The following is a 19,115-nucleotide window of genomic DNA, read 5'->3' as shown; positions in this document are numbered from 1 at the left end:
GCCGATGTCACGAAATCGCAAAAAAGCATTCAAAGACCCTGAATTTTGAGCCTGGACTTTAAGCAACATTATTCTATCTCCAATAATTTAGGTACCTATGGTTGGCGAAGCTGGCTGCCGACAGTGGGGCACTGCTGACGAATACACGCGAAAACAAACAAATCACTTTACCATACATTTGGTGAATGCTGTGCGCCAATGTGTCCACCCAGTACTACCGTTTATAACATGTCGTTAACCGTATTTTATGACTGGCACAAAATCCCGCTATCTGTACGTATCGTAATTCACGCACTTTCCATTGTACTTAAATACATAACTGCACGTGATATTATTTTACTTACTCGTACACGTACAAATTATTCATATACTAATAAGAATTATAAATAAAATTAGTTTTACCAATTCAAAGGTAAACTTAGAGTTCTATGGCAAACTGTCTAGTATGAGCAGTACGGGTTCTAAGTTAAGACTCTAACAGACAAATGCACCCTCTCATGGTCCCTTACTAGCGGTAAATCTAAAACGACTGTATATCCTAAATATTACAAATACAATGGATGAAATGGCGTCACATATTGGTAATTCTAGTGATGTAAAATAACTACTATTTTGGTAGCAATTTCGATCATTCGATCTTACCCGAGTATACCTTATATAATAGAATAGATAGGTACTTAATTACATAGAAAATATCCACAACCCAGGAACAAATATCTGTGATGAAATTGACACGGGCGCTGTTACTGTCAATTTACTTGATAGAATGAGTGATAAATCGAACGTTCTAATCGCGCCAGAAATGCGGCAACGAACGTCACTCATTTTATCGATTAAATTGACAGCCACAGCGCCCGTATCACCTTTACTTCAATCACATCACTTCTAATTATGATAATACATAGAAAATTACTTCAACCATGTTATTTCTAGAAAACTTATACTAAGCATCGACCTTCGCCACGCTGACAAGTTCGATGACTAGATGCATTAATTCTGTTTCCATGCCTGTCCACATTGATCATTACAATCAGGTGCATCGTTAAAACAATACCTTAATTATGGCAGAGCTATGCTATTTTCAGTGACAAAAGCTGAGAATTAAAATTCTACCGATTCATCCATACAATGCACAAAGACCTATTAATAGACTTTGGAGAATGGACAGAGGAGCGTGGGCCATGCAGTTGTGCATTTCTGTACCGCAGTCACGTGCGGTGGGGTAAGCACAACTCGCAGTCCGAATTATTGCCGTGTGTTAACTTAAATAAATCGATTGTTTCGACGTAGGTACAACTTAGTTAGCGAATGATATTCCATAGAGATATCTTAAATGTAGTTTTTTTTGGTTCTGTACCTCAAAAGGAAAAAACGGAACCCTTACAGTATCACTTTGTTGTCCGTCCGTCTGTCTGTCAAGACCCTTTATCTCGGGAACGCGTGGAGTTGCGAAAAAATCAAACTTCTAAGTTGAATTAAAAAAAAGATATGGTCCTTTATGCCGCAAAAATCGAATATATTGTCTTACAGTGTAAGTGTAAGACTTACACTACAAGTAAAAAAAGTTAAATTTATACGGAACCATCGGTGGGCAAGTCCAACTGGCACTTGTCCGGTTTTTTGTATGATAAAACATTCGTCTCTATCTTTTACTCCGCGGATATATCGTACGCGCGCAGTAGATAGATAATTACTTTCATATTTATTAAATAATGTGTTGTGGATATATATTTTGTAGGATAGGTGCATATTACGATGACGAAGCGTGTTGTGGATGTTTTTTTTTTTTTTTGCTTGTATTTATTGACGAAGCCTGCGTCGTGGATCTGACATCTGTCTTGATATGATTTTAATAAATTATGGATTAAATAATTTAGTGTTAGAGAGGTAGAGACTTCTAGACTTCTCTAATGCGTTCAATGCGGTAGATCACGATTTACTTTTGGTTTCTCTTAAGAACGTTCACATTTCATCATCTGTGACTGAATGGTTTGCTTCCTATCTCCGGGCCCATCATCAGTTAGTTCGGACTGATAGATCCTCGTCGGACTGGTGTGAACTCCAATCTGGGGTTCCACAAGGTGGCATTCTCTCCCCACTGCTTTACGCGATTTTTATTAATCTCATTACCACCAAGATTAAATGCTCTTACTATCTGCATGCCGACGACTTGCAGCTGTACATTCAAGCAAGCACCGACAATTTGGATCGAGCTGTGTCTAATTCGAACGCAGATCTTAACTTCATATCTACCTGGTCACGTTGTTATGGCATTGCAGTGAACCTCCTTACTCAACAATTGCATCCGGTTTGCCTTTGGACTCTGAGAGTACGACTATATCTCCGCTTATAGCAAAAAACTTTACTGGCTCCCTATTCGTGAACGCCGATCCTTGCGTATTCTCTGTACTTTGTTTTAAATTTTATTTGATCCTTCAGCCCCTGATGATCCAAATTCAAATTTGTTGGAAACTGATCTCCAAACCTCCGTCAATTTATAGTTCCTCGACATCGTAAAGGTTTCATGTCGAATTCCTTCACCATCCAGGCAATCTGGCTGTGGAATAATCTTCCTCTCTCTATGAGACAAGTCCAGAACAAATTCTGCATCAAGCGCATGTTGCGCAAGCATCTGTTTAACAAGGTTCAAAGGTCGTCCTTATGATGTTTCACAATGGGTATATATTTATATATGTATGTATGTATATTTATTTATTTCTGTGTAATATTATTTATATGTATAACATATAAAATAAGCCATTTCAGTCATATGATACATTTGTGGTTGAATCAGTCAAACAATAACATAATAATAGAGATATGTTACCGTAAAATCCTGTTTTTCGTGAAAACGCGTTTTCCCTAGTTAAAAATCGGTTTCCGTATCACCTCAGTAAAAACTATCACTTTGTTAAAACTAGTTTTCCTTAAGGCCCCGGTAAAAACTATTTTTAACTGAGTTTTTAGTTAAAACTGAAAGTATCTAGGTGACATCTAGTTTTGACTAAGTGTTCAAAATATCTGTTTCAGTGAAAACTAGTTTTATATTTATATATATCTATTTATTTAAAAATTGATTCAGATAACAAGGCCCATATTACAAATACCTTATTATTATAGGACATTATTACACAAATTGACTCCCAAGTCCCACAGTAAGCTCAATAAGGCTTGTGTTGAGGGTACTTAGACAACGATATATATAATATATAGATATTTATAAATACTTAAATACATAGAAAACACCCATGACTCAGGAACAAATATCCATGCTCATCACACGAATAAATGCCCTTACCAGGATTTGAACCCGGGACCATCAGCTTCGTAGGCAGGGTCACTACCCACTAGGCCAAACCGGTCGAACATACATATAAATTTATAAAATTAAAAGTAAACACTATTTAGGCTAGATTTGGGTTTTGACTAGACGATATATAATACAAAATAAAGGTTTTTTTTTACAAGTTAACATAAAATATATATACATAATATAATATTTTGACTGAAAAATCTTAGTTGAATCTAGTTTTCACCAAGGCACTTTGCGAAAACTAGTTTTAACTAGTGAAAACGTATTTCCTCCAAGGCGCTACAGCAAAACAGTTTTAAATAGTGAAAATGTTTTCGTTTATATCCATATGACCATAAATAGCAAAAACACGAGAAATGAAACTCGCACGCACATCTACATATGATTTCGTATTGAAATCCCTTTGCGCACTTGGCTACGGAATTGTTAGAGCGATATAAGTTTAAACTGTCTCGGCCGTGATATATCGTACGGACTGTTAAGTGGCATGCAAAATGTATTTATACTTTGTACTTCCTTAAATCGTTATGGCGTCGTGCCAAGTGAAACAATCTTCCGCCGGCCACGATAACGGCAATACTCATGATTTTATTACATGACGCTGTAATAAAATTTTAATAAACGAGGTTTCGAGTACATTAATGCAGTCATTAATTTCATTATGACAAGTTAAATAATAAGTTTGGCGTTATTTATTTTCGAGTAGTTAATTATTTTTATATTTAAATGGCTTGTTACAGCTCTTTGCGCTTTATTAATTTGTCTGGGAAATGGATGAGCAAAACGTAATTAAGTAAAACAAAACTGTCACACTAATGAATAAACATATTTTGTCTGATATTCCCTTGATTTCAAACTGATTTTAAACTACACACAAATCATAAACCCTCTATTGTGTGTCCAAAATCCGCAATTCACGGCCAGCATTAAGACTAACTGTTTCGTTAGAACGAATAACTTATCTGTAAAAATATTATTCCGCAACACATTAACTGCCAACACTAGGTTCATTTAGTACCGATAACGGGGCGCTTGGCACTGAAAATGTTAAATTTCATCTCAGAAAAACAAAAAAATGTGTTTTGACATTTAATACAAAATGAAATATCAATTACAAATAATGTGATCAATGCCGCAATGACGGTCGTAATAGACAGTTTGTGAACACATCATAGAGAGCTTAAAATATGTGTGTACGAGAGTGTAGGTAAAACTATAAATGTTTAGCCACATATTTTCACTAAGGTGTAGAGTTTGTGAAGTTAGGGCTTGTACTTATACCTAGAAGCTTGTACCTTGTACATGTACCAAGAAGTTTGGCTGTACTGATAACTTTTTGACAGGCAGTGCGAGCCTTATAGATTCGTCTTGGTAACATTTCATAAAAAAATTTTTTTGGTGGGATTTCACTTCTTTTTGTAAATTGCTTATGACAATCTTCCATCCCCTAATTTAAAGAGTGGGGTGGTATACAAAAAAAATCAGAAAATACGTATTTTATTATTTATAACAAGGAGTTCCTATATACATTTTCAGACCTCTAGCATCGAAATTTGCGAAATTCTCGTACAAACATTCATCCCCTAGTTTAATGGGTTGGGGGTTGTAAAAGTACCAAGCTGCAGATTTTTTTGTTGTTTGTGCATTAAAACTAGCTTATATACCGAATTTCAGCTTTCTGGACTTCAGGAAGTAGCCTAGGAGTTTTGATGATCATCAGTGAGTGAGTGAATCTTTTTTTAGATATAAATACAATTCAAAGTATAAGAGCTATGTAATTAAAACGGTTTATGTTTAATATGTCCATTATTGACATCATATCCCGAGAATTTTATTCATCTGGCATAATCCAAACCTAAGTTATGAGGGTCCAAAAAAAACGACGAAGCGCTTCGAGAAAAGCTCGGTAGTGCCCTTCGCTTCCCTTGGCTCGTCTTGTAAATGTTCTTAAAGTACCTACCTTAATTTAAATAAAATACATGTATACTGATGCACGTCTTGTGTCAAAATGTTTTCACTACATCACCTATTAAATCTTATTTTAGATAATGAAATAACCAGGCGTTAAGGTGACAGTCCATTTCTGACCGCAGCTGCACTACTGCTCCGACATTACTGCAGCGGCCTGAACGCGTCGGTGTTATTGTCAATTTCCATAGTAAAATCAATGACGGTACCGACTGCACGTAATATGGTAATTTTAAGGTATTTCCGACCGCAGCTGCACTACTGCTCCGACATTACTGCAGCGGCCTGAATACGTCAGTGTTATTGTCAAATTCCATAGTAAAATGATGACAAGACCGACTGCACGTAGCATGGTGATTTTTAGTGTTTGGTGTACATACGACCGCAACTGCGAACCGCACGTCAAATCTTTACAGAAATGTCTTTGGTCACAGATATTAGTAGCTCTAAGCAAAGAGGATATAACCACTACAATATAAGGAGTTTATTACACCCGCGGATACAAACAACCCCGATAGTTTCTGTGTTTCGCGGTAGTTCCTCTGTATCTTGGCGTTGCTCTTATTGTTTTTTTTTAATGTTTCCTGATAAATTCATTAAATAAACAGTTCTTTCCTTTTTTCGTAGTTTTCCGAGAACAGCTATAAGCTCGAAAGGGCAAGAACGATAGAGAGGCAAATATACGATTTTTAAATTAAGATTTTCGTGGTAGGCAATAAGTAGATAGTAGCTATGTATGTATGTATATATAAATTATTTACAAACTAATAATAGTGAAAAAACTGGAAAACTAGTTCGCCTTTGTATTAATGATGAGTGTTTTTTCCTGTTTTGTGTTCATTTTTGTACAGTCAGCGTCAAATACTTTGTAGCAGTCAAAGTGGCCAAATAGTTCGGTACACCATACTAAATATATGGTGTACCGAACTATTTGGCTACTTTGGTTGCTACAAAGTATTTGACGCTGACTGTACAATAAAAAGTTTTACTACTACTACTACTAAATTACAGGACGCACTTATGTGTTAGAATAAGATCGATGTAGGTATGCTAACCATTATCGTACAATCATGTACACATAGCATAAAAATGTGACAACATAATATTTCTATGATGATTCTAATACTGAACGGAGTGGTCGTATGCAATTTCCTCTCTCTTCCCTCTTTTTCTCTTTTTCCAAATTTTGACTGAGAAAATGTTTCGAATGAAATAGCTTACTCTGTATCCTCTGTATTTGTGTTAGGATACTACGAAACCACAGTAGATTACATTTTTTAGTGGCAACAATGGTCGCGCACTGTGCGGCTTAAGAGGAATTTCCTAATATAATATCGTGACACTTTCTCACTTTGTCATTTCATACCTAGAAATACAAAAGGCAAAGTTGTTGTTTAACACCTCATGGTAGCATATGGATACTCAAACGTAAGAAAAATTACAAAATTGAACCACAAGAGAAGCGACAGCGGTTTTAAAATAAAATTGTATTGACAGTTGCGGGGACTTCAAGGCATGAGGGTTAAACAAATTTTGCTACAGAGCGCAACACGAATATATTTTATCACACCATCACGAGGAAAATATTTATTATTCCAATTAATTTATTAAATATTCTTTCTATCAGCCCCTTGGCTAACGTAAATAGCTTTCTTCATAAAGGATTTCTTGTCTCGCCCATCAAGTTTTATATGGTCTAGTCATAAACTGTATCTGCCACGACCACGAGTGCCGTCGCCCATGGACACCTGCAACACAAGAGCGATTATAAGATTTAAATTTGTGCTTTAGTTTTAAATAGGAAACTGGACAATATTAAGTGTAAATTGCGTAATTATAGCTCTTACAAATCAATTTATTCGTTTATTCTTTACTTTTAGGTAACTAATGAAAGATTGGTTTAATATGAAAACTCAGAAAGATAAATCTGTAATATTTTGCTAACACTGAACGACTGCATTGGAGAATTTATTTTGTCGCATCGCCATCTCCGAAACCCACGAATCCCTTTGCAAAAATAAAGTAAACCCGGGATAAAAGAGCCTACCTAGCTTTTTGAGGGGACGTTTATCGCAGACTTCTACATCCAGGCGGTACTAGGCCACCAAAAACGTGCAGACACCACCGGCTGGATTTGGCTGGATCACGTGATGCAAGTGGATCAAGTGCGCATACCGTATCCATCACGAGCAACATGAGTCCCGCTCTCGTCGGGTTGCTGTGTGCGGTGGTCACGCATTTAGTCAAGAGGATGGGGAAGATAATTTCAAAATGTTAACTTACCTTAAGTGAAGAAATATTTCTCCTCTGCATTCATTTAATTCGAGTAATTTGGTTGTATTTCTTCAATTTGAAGTTAAATTGTTATTCATTTAATCGGCAAACAAACGATCACCAACAATATCCGGTTTTTTTAATAATATTGCGTAGATGCCTTCGACTGAATGTGACTTTTGTAGAAAGGCAAACTGTTTTTAGTTTTCGTGTACCATGTAGCATTATCGTCACTTACTTCTTCTCGTAAAAAATACAAATAAGTAAATTAGTAATTTTATTTATACGTCTGACAGTGACATTATTCATTGACTTTGACAATCAACTGACGAACGCTGCCGCGACTGCACGCCGCAAACAGCAGCAGTCGGCCGCTGCAGTAATGTCGCACCAGTAATGTCGCAACGGTAGTGCAGCTGCAGTTGGAAATGGACTGTCACCTTTACTTTGCGGAAATCCATCCTAATTAAAAAAATACTTTGTTAATTCGCAAAAAGACAACGTGCTAGTCAATCACTGCTAAATCGTTATACCTACTCGTGTATTTTTACATGCAATTTATATTCCCATTCTTCCACCGCAAAAATAAATACGCAAATAAATATAACAACCCATCACCAAAAGGTTCACGACTCGACACGTGTTTCGCCTCTGTACGAGGTATCCTCAGGAGACGCTGGATATGTTGACGGTCTGACGTCTGATAACTGAACGATTTGATGATGATGATTATGCGGTGGGAGTAAACATTAATTGCATGTATAAAATCCGCAAGTAAGCATTATGGGTTAGCACTGATTGACTAGCATGTTATATTTTCGCGGATTAGCAAAGTAATATTTTTTGTATTAAATCTCATTTTGACAAAATATAGTAAACTACATGCTCACTGCGGTACAGGGTCCATCTAAACCCGTGCATATATGGCAAATTGATAAGTTAAACAAATTTTCTGGGCAAACGAGTTAAGTTGTAATGCTCGAACGCGGCCGAAGGCATTTAATTGCTACGACCTACGACGTCGTACGACGACGACGTAGCACTTCGTGACAAACTTGCAATTATGTTACGTAATATATGTAAATTTCATATAAAAAAAGTGGCGGTGACATAATCGGACAGACAGACGGACATGACGAATCTATAAGGGTTCTTACAAAAAAAGTGGTCTTACATTACACACAGTATCGGCCCGATTTGAATAATGAAATACGATAAAGATAAGTTCTGGTTTAGATAAGTTCTAATTTAGATATCGTTTGATTGTCGTATAATTGACAGAAGCAGCTCGATTCGGGCAACCAATGTCACTTTGACGTTAGAACTATCGTAAATACGTCATAATGGGATCACAGCGGAATCGAAATAAACGTCAATTTTTACATGTCGTTTAGTTATCGACCTTTCCAAGATCTTAAACGTGTCTTAATCATTCTTCGAATCGGGCCGTATAGCGTAGGATGTATACATTTTAGGATGTTATTGCATGGATTAAATAATAAAAAATATATTATGTGTTTATTATTCGTATTTGGTTTGTTACACGCTTATTTATTTTTCGATATAATTTAATATTAACTAATCACGACACGTTGTCGTTTTGACTTTTCGAAGCATTTCCTCTATATACCGGGACACCTGTTATCGGCTACGACGTAGCGCTACGACCATAGCTCAGTGATGAATGTGTTAAAATATTTATTTTGTAGTGTATATTATTTTATTTTTAAAATAGTATAATTTTTATATGTACCTATTTCACCCCTTAATGCTATTCAACAACGAATAGGGTTCTTTTATTTCGTTCCATACAACAACCTTAGGTAAATTTTAACATTTTACACATTTAAGTGATAAGCAACATACGCGCCTGACAGATAATAAACGTGTCATGGCGTGAAATTTTAGCAATTAATACGACATCAAGCACTAACAATAGCTCACTTCTTGACAGCATCAAGTGAGGGCTCTAAGATCCGTATTAAATAAATCGCCTCACAGTTGATACTCGCGCGGGTCAATGAGGCGTGACGTTGACGAGGGTTGCCTCACATTCACCAATATGCACGGAATAGCGTCGTGGACCATGTTTGACATGACACGATTCAGGTGAAAATAACTAAACCTTTTTTCCACACTATCGAGGAAAATAAATGTGTCAACAGTTAGATTGTTACATTTCATCGTCAAAGGTTTGATAGAAGATATTTTTATTTAAGTATTTGCCTAATGGTTCAAAATAAGTAGCATTATTTTGAACTCTGTACTTATATTATTGCCGATAAATAAAAAGTTAGTACTGATCAAATCATTACGTATGTATGCAGTTCCCCGTGTAATATACCTAATGTGGGCTAAACAAACCGAAAATAAACGCGACACAGAGATTTCCCGGGCGCGTTAAATAACTGATAAACGGAGGTGCAGTGAATGGTATTCAGATATTTTTATAGTTGATCGAGCGGCAACCCTTGTCACTGTCATTGCGCATTATCTGCGAGTTTCATATTGGACTGCAGGTTGCCCGCGCGCCCTCGATTATTGTACTTTTATCAAAGAACTTGTATTTTACTGGTGCTTCTTCGAACAAAGACTCCCAACATTTTATTTTTAACGTAAGATTATACACCCAACTACAAATGTCAAATATACCTAAGATAATTTACTTTTAAGCAAAACTTTAAGTCTGATAATAATTTAAAGTAACATTCTCTGAATATTATTGATAAATAAATAAATATTATAGGACATTATTACACAAATTAAGTCCCACAGTAAGCTCAATAAGGCTTATGTTGAGGGTACTTAGACAACATATATATGTATTGATATTTATAATAATAGCTTATGAAGGATCGAAATAATTAATACACGCGTAAGCTGGTTGTTTCATATTTAGGATATTTTGAATAGTCTTACAATATAAATTGTTCTTATGGAGTTAAGAACAAGTAGGTATACATATATATAGACTACCACTTACATACATCTAAGTTTCTAATAGTCACCATTCACATAGGTAGCACTATTTAGGCATATATATATATATCCATAGTATTCTCAAAGGAAATCGCCATTTTTTTTACAAACAATGGCTTAGTTACATTCAGAGCAGTCAGTAGGCACTCCCGAGAAACGTGTGACTTAGTTGCGGTAGCAATTGATAAATGCACTATGTAATTCGGAAACAAAGGCTTACTTTGTTGTAACTGTAGGTGAAACTTTTGTCTATCCGGGACAACGTAGAATTTTCATTAAAGCCTTCTTAACAGCGCCCTCACATAAAAGAGCAATTTTTCCCGGTTGGAAAATCTCGATGCAGCCGCATTAACGCTTTTATTTGCTCTTCTCTTCGAAAAAACTTATTATTCCACTTTTCTTACTCTGGGAATTACATTATTTTCTTGCAATTCTATTTATGGAAACCATTTTAATGCTTCCACTTTAATAGATATCTCCGTTTACTGTGCCGTTGTTTTTGATTGGATCTAAATTGAAATGCAATAAAAATTTGGTTGGTCCATATTTAATAATTAGCCATAATTACCTATATCCTAGTATCCAGTTAATTTGAACATTAATAAATGTTACTCGAAATGTATTTTTCGGTACTACCTTTTACTCAGACTGTTCTTTTCTTTTGACAGTGATCATAGTGATCATCGGGGTGGTTGTGATTTCGGGATGGCATCGTGTTTATCATTTAGTTTAAGTAGTTATTAGTAGTAGTATTGTTGCTTTGTTACCAGTTTTTAATAAGTATTACCAAATTTGAACCTAATCAAACATCGGAATGTTGTTCTAATACAGCTTTCAAAATAGCGAGTATTTTAGTTATTCACACATACTAATTAGTAGTAAGTAAATAAAAGCTTGTTAAAAATGGGTAATGGTTTACCCCCTTATTCATAAACGTCTACTAAAGTTACGAAGCCGATAATAATCGTTTGTCCCTTTTCATCATACCAATACGTCAGAAAGGGACAAACGATTATTAGCGGCGTGTTAACTTTAGTAGACGTTTATGAATAAGGGGGTTAGAATTTAAAAAGACAATTATGATTGACTTCCCTTAAAAGTAACACCAACATGTTGCTTTATCCACACCTGTGGCTTTCACTAACGCTCTTGAATAAATAAATAAATATTATAGGACATTATTACACAAATTGACTAAGTCCCACAGTAAGCTCAATAATAAGTCCCACAGTAAGCTCAATAAGGCTTGTGTTGAGGGTACTTAGACAACGATATATATATATATATATATATATATATATATATATATATTATATAAATACTTAAATACATAAAAAACACCCATGACTCAGGAACAAATATCCATGCTCATCACACGAATAAATGCCCTTACCAGGATTTGAACCCGGGACTATCAGCTTCGTAGGCAGGGTCACTACCCACTAGGTCAAACCGGTCGTCAAAAATGAAGCTCTTGAATGAAGGCTGGAATTTCCTTTTTTTTAATTAATGATTCCGCTTTAACAGCATCATATTAGTTGAACTGAAACCGTAAATAGTATTAGCGTGCCAAACCAAATGAAAGGCCAATGTAGTATGACTTCATAAGCGGCTGGGCAGCGGCACGTAAACGTTTGAAGTGAATTCGCGAGCCGCAGGTTGGGGTACCTTTTCGCTCCGCCGCCGTCACGTTCGCTAAAAGCTGTCAGCGAGTGTTCCGATACAATAGATACTCGTAGTAACGACTGAAATCGGCAATCCTACAATTTATTATTAATGAAGATTCATTACAGAGGCCATCAGTTTTTTTTATATTTATTGCATAATTTGTATTAATTTATCGTTTAATTGGTACAGAAATAAATTTAAGATTAATTATATGTACTTTTCTACAAGCTTTCCTTTGAAGCGAATTCTTGATTGTTAGGAAGTAATCAAGCATGTTTTATAGAAACATAAAAAATATACGCCAATCCGGGTTAGTGTGCAAGATGCACACTAAAACTGTGCAACTACACAGTCTAGAAAAGCACTAATATTTTAATGGTTGATATTCAAAAGGTGACTGGTCAGTTTTTGAGAATAAAAAAATTATGCTACTGGTATATGCTATGACCTACATAACCATTATACAGCCCAGAACAGCCTACTGAACGTATTTCGACGTGAACAGAAGCTAATTTTACCGTTAACCCTAATGCAGCATGTTCATTTCGATCGCGTGCAGTCCCATGTGGTCTGTGAACAAGATTGATGGACTCACCGACGCGACGCAACGACAGTTCATCTGAATGTCGCTCCTGTTGCCATTCTAGCACGTTTCCATTTACTGGATAATGCTCTCCACTCGCTGTTCTATGTAGCTTACTAACGGCTTCAATGTACAAAAAATATCTTACGGATACCAAATACACGCCAGTTTTAACGAAATTAATTTCATGAACGTCAGGAAAAGATGAATTTTAATTGAACGCGTATTTTCGCTTGGTTATTTTGTTAGTTATAAAAAAAAAACTGGCGGTACAGCCTTCCGTTATGCTGCTTCCTTTGTCCGTCCTAAAACTTGTGTCAACGATTAATCAATACTGAAAAGTCCGGATATCTAGATTTATTACTAAAATAAAACTAAGAGGCGAAATGGTCTAAATTAAAAAGCAATGCCTTGTTGAGACAGAGCGAGCGGAAACAAAGCGCTAGGAATTCATCAAGCTCTTTTGAACCGCGTATTGTGGTGCGGTATTCACAGACCAGGGCGGAAAGAAAATCTTCAGCAGTAGATCGCCACTCTTTGACGCCTCGATGCAAAAAGTAATCTCTTTTCTAGGAAAATCCTACTTCATTACTTTGTACGGGAGCTCCGTTATTTTACTTGTTGACTGTGAAAAGGTATTCAATGATTTATTAAGATAAAGGTATAAGAATATTTAAATTTATATTAATTAATTTAATTTAGCTGTTTAGTTAAGATTTAATATAGTTTTATTTCTAAATAGAATCAATTATTTTTTCCTTGTTAATATGAAATCATATTAACAAGGAAATTAAAAAAAAAATACATTCAGTTACGCACAAGTTTGCATCCCAGTATTTAATAGTAAATAAATTCTTGCAGAGTTACGGGTAAATTTGAATCAAGCTTCCGTTTTCTATTCCAATATGTTAACTTTTACACTTCTAACTTTAACACAACAAACGATACGAAGAGTTTTAGAATATTGTACACGAATGAGTAATCCTAGTAACTATTATTCTGAAAAATATTTATTTCCTAGAATTCGTGAACCTCGCTGCACTCGTGTATTTCGTTAAAATGTTGCCTAAACGTTAATTCGGACCGGAAGCGGTGCGTAAACTTTCAGCAAATCGGTTCGGCAGTTCCGCGTAATTTAGTTACAAACCAATCGCATCCGAGTCTCAGTTGGAAGTAATTCACGTACCTTGATTATTAAATTTATCTTTTGAAAACGTAATACCTATGTGTGAACTATCTGGTACATTTAATAAACGACTGTCTGGAAAAAGTTAAATTTGGTCATCTTAGCCCGATAACTTTATAAAAAAAAACCGGCCAAGTACGAGTCGGACTCGCGCACTGAGGGTTCCGTACATACCTGTAGGTATATAAGTAAAAGATCACCCATCACAACAATCGAGTCATATCAAATTATTAAAAATAATTTTATTTTTTGATGTAACTAAAAATGTACGTTTTTCGCAATTTTTCCTTTATCTGTGCTATAAGACGTTGCTTCGTACCAAATTTCAAGATTCTGAGTTCACGGGAAGTACCGTGTAGGTTTTGATTCCCTTGCGAGTGTCGAAAATTTGCTGAAATTTACGGTATAAACGGCTGTATCTTTTGATTGCGTTGGCTTAGAAGTTTGATTTTTTCACAGCTTCAAGGGACAGTAGACTTGAGTATTTGATATAAATTCCAGTTTGATACCTCTACGCGTTCTTGAGAAAAAGGGTCTTGATAGACAGACAGACGGACGGACGGACAACAAAGTGATCCTATAAGAGTTTCGGTTTTTCCTTTCGAGGTACGGAACCCTAAAAAGATTACTGCTACTAGTGTTGGGCCGTGGAAGATTTTTCCTATGATTTATGGGAAAGGACTCCCGGAAATATTCCTCTAAGTTACCCAAAAAATTACCATTTTGTCAAGTAAGAGAACGTGGAATTTACACTCAACATTTTCCTGCAATCGATTGAGGTGTACTGTTGACAGAAACGTCTTAAACTCGTACTTTATAACGCGTACGTTTTTCTAATATATTAATACGTTGAATAAATAACAAATATAATGATATGGAATTTGTCTTTTGGAGCTCCAAATCGTATAGACAACTAAAAAAAATACCCAATTTTTCCTGGAACCTAAGAAGGGAAAGAAGTAACAGTAGCCTGAATAAAATCCCGGTAACGGAATATCACTAATTGTGAATTGAAATTTAACACAACGGGGTAAGAAAGGTTCTATAGTTAATGGGGGTTTATCTAGTACCTATTAGTAGGATACGAAATAAATTTAAATATTTTTATTAATTTAATAATATAAATTACAAGCAAGTTACTTAAATTATTTTGGTAACCCAAATGTTGATAATTTAAGTAACTTGCTTCTATTTTTTCATAATATATTACTTGAATTATATTGATAAGAGTCTAGGCGTTCTACGCTTTACGTGACATTACTGCGCTGAGTCGACAAGCTGACTGGTTCAGTTACAGGCAATTTCTCCGGTACTGCCATGAATAAAAATATATATTAACCTAGATCTGAATTGCTAGAAGAAACTAAATATATTTAAGTAATGTACCTAAGCAGAAATTAATGAATTCATTTATAAACTGTAACCACCAAATAGGCATCTTGCTAAAAATTACCGCGGGGACTTGTAAATGTCTCAAAGTAAATGTAGACCGCTCAGAAAGGAAACCTTACACGGAGATAATCAAATCCCCAGCATCCGATGGACACTTCAGCAGGAACTGCGTCCGCACCGGAAGCCGCCCGCTTCACTCAGTCACGTCACTTCCGGTGTCCCCCGCTGCCGGATTATGTTAATGCTGTTTCACATACATTTGTCTTTGCGTAATGCTCTACAGCTTTTGTTGCTTAGAAACAGTATTACTTTCCGATGTTGTTCACCTACGTTATTTATCATTGTTTACGGTTATTTTGTTTCAGTTTGATACAACGCTGATGTATAAGATTTTCAAATTCCGCATTTTTCTTTGTTTTCTAATAAAATAATACGAGTACACTCAACGATGTTTGTGCATATTAAAATTATAATGCACATACAACAATGATAACTTGAGATTCATCATTGTTTGTTGTATTGTTGTATTTCATATCTTTTCTAAACTGACATAACATTTATCTGGTCAACAAATTCTTATATCTCGTGTTCCGTACTATTTCTCTCCGCTGTCTTACTTTATAAATCTTCAAATTCATAAACAGTCTTTGATTGCTCAATTCCAAATCTTTACTATTAAATACCGCATGCTAATTTGTTAGCCGTATCAGAATCGATACGTTGTCTATGACAGATAGTAGGTAGTACGTAGCTAGTGCAGTTCATCGACTCCAAGTTCCGAGAACGGGCAGCAGTGGCGTGCAGCGCCCGTAAGTGGGCCCCAGCGTGGCGTCCACTTATACGCTTGTTATTTTGCTAACACATTTAAGTTTGTGCGCTATGTTATATTCATGTTGGCCGCCAATATTTTTCCTATCAACGTCGAATATTGAGCCTTGTTAGCCGGTGACCTTAAATAGAACGCCCGCTATGCAAATTCCCTTGCCGTCATGCAACGTAATTTTTAGTCACTAATTGGCACATGAAAATGCCTACATATTAAATTTTAAGCTAGCACAAAATCTGCCTTTGAAAATATGCTTCTCTATTTTATTTAGAAAATGTTACCTAATCGCTTGTGTAGGCACATTTAAGTTAACCTATAAAAATACATTACGCTCGACATAATGTGAGCGTTAAATATTATTGGTAAACGATAACCAGAACCATCAAGGGCGCATGACTAAAGCTGGAACCGAAACGATAATAATCCGATAAAAAACGTACATAAAAGTTATTCTAGGTACGTGCTCAATATTTGTTGTAAGGAATTGGGAAAATCCAATTGTGTCAACACGGGTATAGGTAGGTTTGCTGAATGGAATCGGCCGACAGGTAAACGGTTATCGCGTGTAATAATAACGTCGGGACGAATTCGTCGTGATAACACGTAGTTGCACCGCAATTATGGGCCGTTAGGCGCGCGCGCCGGCGCCACGCTGCATCTACCCTAATTGCACGATAAACAGTATACCTACCTCTTACTGCAAACGCTAATTTTGGGGAAAAACGAATTAGAAACGTATAATTTCGCTGAGAAATGTATTTGCAAACTTTTTCTCGCACCCGTTGTTTCTTTATTTTTCTTGTACGGCACTTCTTTCAAATAAAAACAGTGTAACTAGAGACACGTCAATAATAAAGACTTGCAATCTTCATAATTATGTTTTTCTTCATAGTTTTATTAGTCCGACTCATTTCCCTAAGAAATTTAAAAGTATAGTTCCATCCGGAAGAAAACATGAAACTTGATATGTATTTAGTTGATGCTTCCCTTTTCCCCACTTTTCATGTCACATTTTCAAGATTTTCATTGCTCTTAGAAAAATGGTTAGTTAAGTTACACCAAAATTTTCAATGAACGAAATATTCTATAATATTTATTTATTTATATCTCAAGGGAAGTACTGTAAATAAACATTTAGTGCTCTTTTATAGGTAGTTATAGCATGTCTGTAGCATGTCTCTTTGGCATATAGCCTTTCTTCATTGGTTTATACTACCTACTCAGATTGCCCATCCTGTGATGTATGTGTGTACGCTCCTCAAAATTTCCTCGCACCTCGCATAATTTGAAAACTGTGATTCCTAACAACATACTTTGAAGGCAACTATATTGTAGAGAATTTAATGAAATACTTCTTATATATTTTTGTGGTATTTTGTTGTAACTTCAACCGTTTCTCTAATAACAATGAAAAACTGCAAAATGGGATTCAAAAGCGGGAAATCCACTTGCTTCCTGTTGTATTTTTTTAGCTACATAAGCTACATGCATGCCAAATTGTATGCTTTCTACCGGTTGGGATTGTATTTTGAGCTTACAAGTCGGACTATATTGGGTAGTACCCACTCACTGACACAATTGTGACTAATGCTTTAATTTCCGCTGATATTACGATGCTCTAACTTTTCTAAAGCGGCGCCCAAAACTCACGCCATCTACAAAAATGATCAGAACCCTGACTTTCTTTTAAAATAGTAAAGCAATGGCTTTCAAGCGTAATTTACGTCTCTGTAGTAGAAGTAAATTCTTTGAAACTGTGTAATCCATTATAATAACTGCCGTTCAGCCAATAAAAGTGACATTCATTATCTTATTCACAGACGGCATAAATCTATAATAAACAGTTTTCGGGGGTAATAGTTGCAACATTTAAGAGTATGTATCAGATACGAACAAGCCATTAAAAGCCTATATACTTAGGCAAATAAAAGTCACATACACTGCTATAAAGAGATCGTAAAATTCACTGCAGTCACTTCATGGTTCTCGGTTTTTAAGAGTTGTGGGCTATTTGCGGATGAGGACATTTGAAATAGATACTACATTTTTATTATTCAATTTTATGGAGTTTTACGCGGTTTATGTATAAGTACAAAAAAACTGCATTCTTTGTATAATATGTAGGGTTCAAATCGAACTTTTTCAATAGGTCAGAAGACTCTCAGCGGTAGCAGCATGGTTCCATTTTTATCACTTGTCACTATGCCCGTCACTTTCGCGATTACGTACTTGTTAGAACGTGATAGACATAGTGACAAACGATAAAGAGCCGACCATCATCGCCCTACAGGATATTTTAGAGGCCGTTAAATATACATACTGATATAATAGATAAATATATGTATACTTAAATACATAGTTGACAATCATAACTCAGGTACAAATAGTTGTGATAAATACACAAATAAATGCCCTTACCCTTATGAATTAATATAATATACGAATAGTGACTCCGGTGAAACAACACAACTTTATTCGGATCGTTTCGGTAAGTAAGTAGTAGTAGATGACCATTGAAAAAACATATAAAAATTTCAGTCGGCGACAAAACACTAATTTCTGATTGTATGTATTTTTGTATCATCTAAGTAAATTACAAAATTTGATGTATAAAACCGTTATTACACCTAAAAACAGCGAATGCACGCCTTTTTATGGAGATCAAACGATTTCAAGAATAAACGATCAATGTAACGGTCTTCAACCCGAATAGTTTTCTGTTTCATTCTTATGCTTTTAAAAAATAGTTTATATCTAATTTTGTAAGCTTTTTCTGCTAAAAAAAACTTCTCCTACACCCTGATTTCAGCGGTACACTCAACGGACTAGTAAAGGATGCTCTCTATGTATAAAGGCAGTTAACACAGTCCGTCGATTCGGCACTACCGCCGTTGAATTCAGAAGTGCGCCGCTTACTCCAATCAAG

This window comes from Cydia pomonella, chromosome 5 (assembly GCF_033807575.1).
Source record: "Cydia pomonella isolate Wapato2018A chromosome 5, ilCydPomo1, whole genome shotgun sequence".
NCBI lineage: Eukaryota > Metazoa > Arthropoda > Insecta > Lepidoptera > Tortricidae > Cydia > Cydia pomonella.
Note: the sequence above shows the minus strand (reverse complement) of the source record.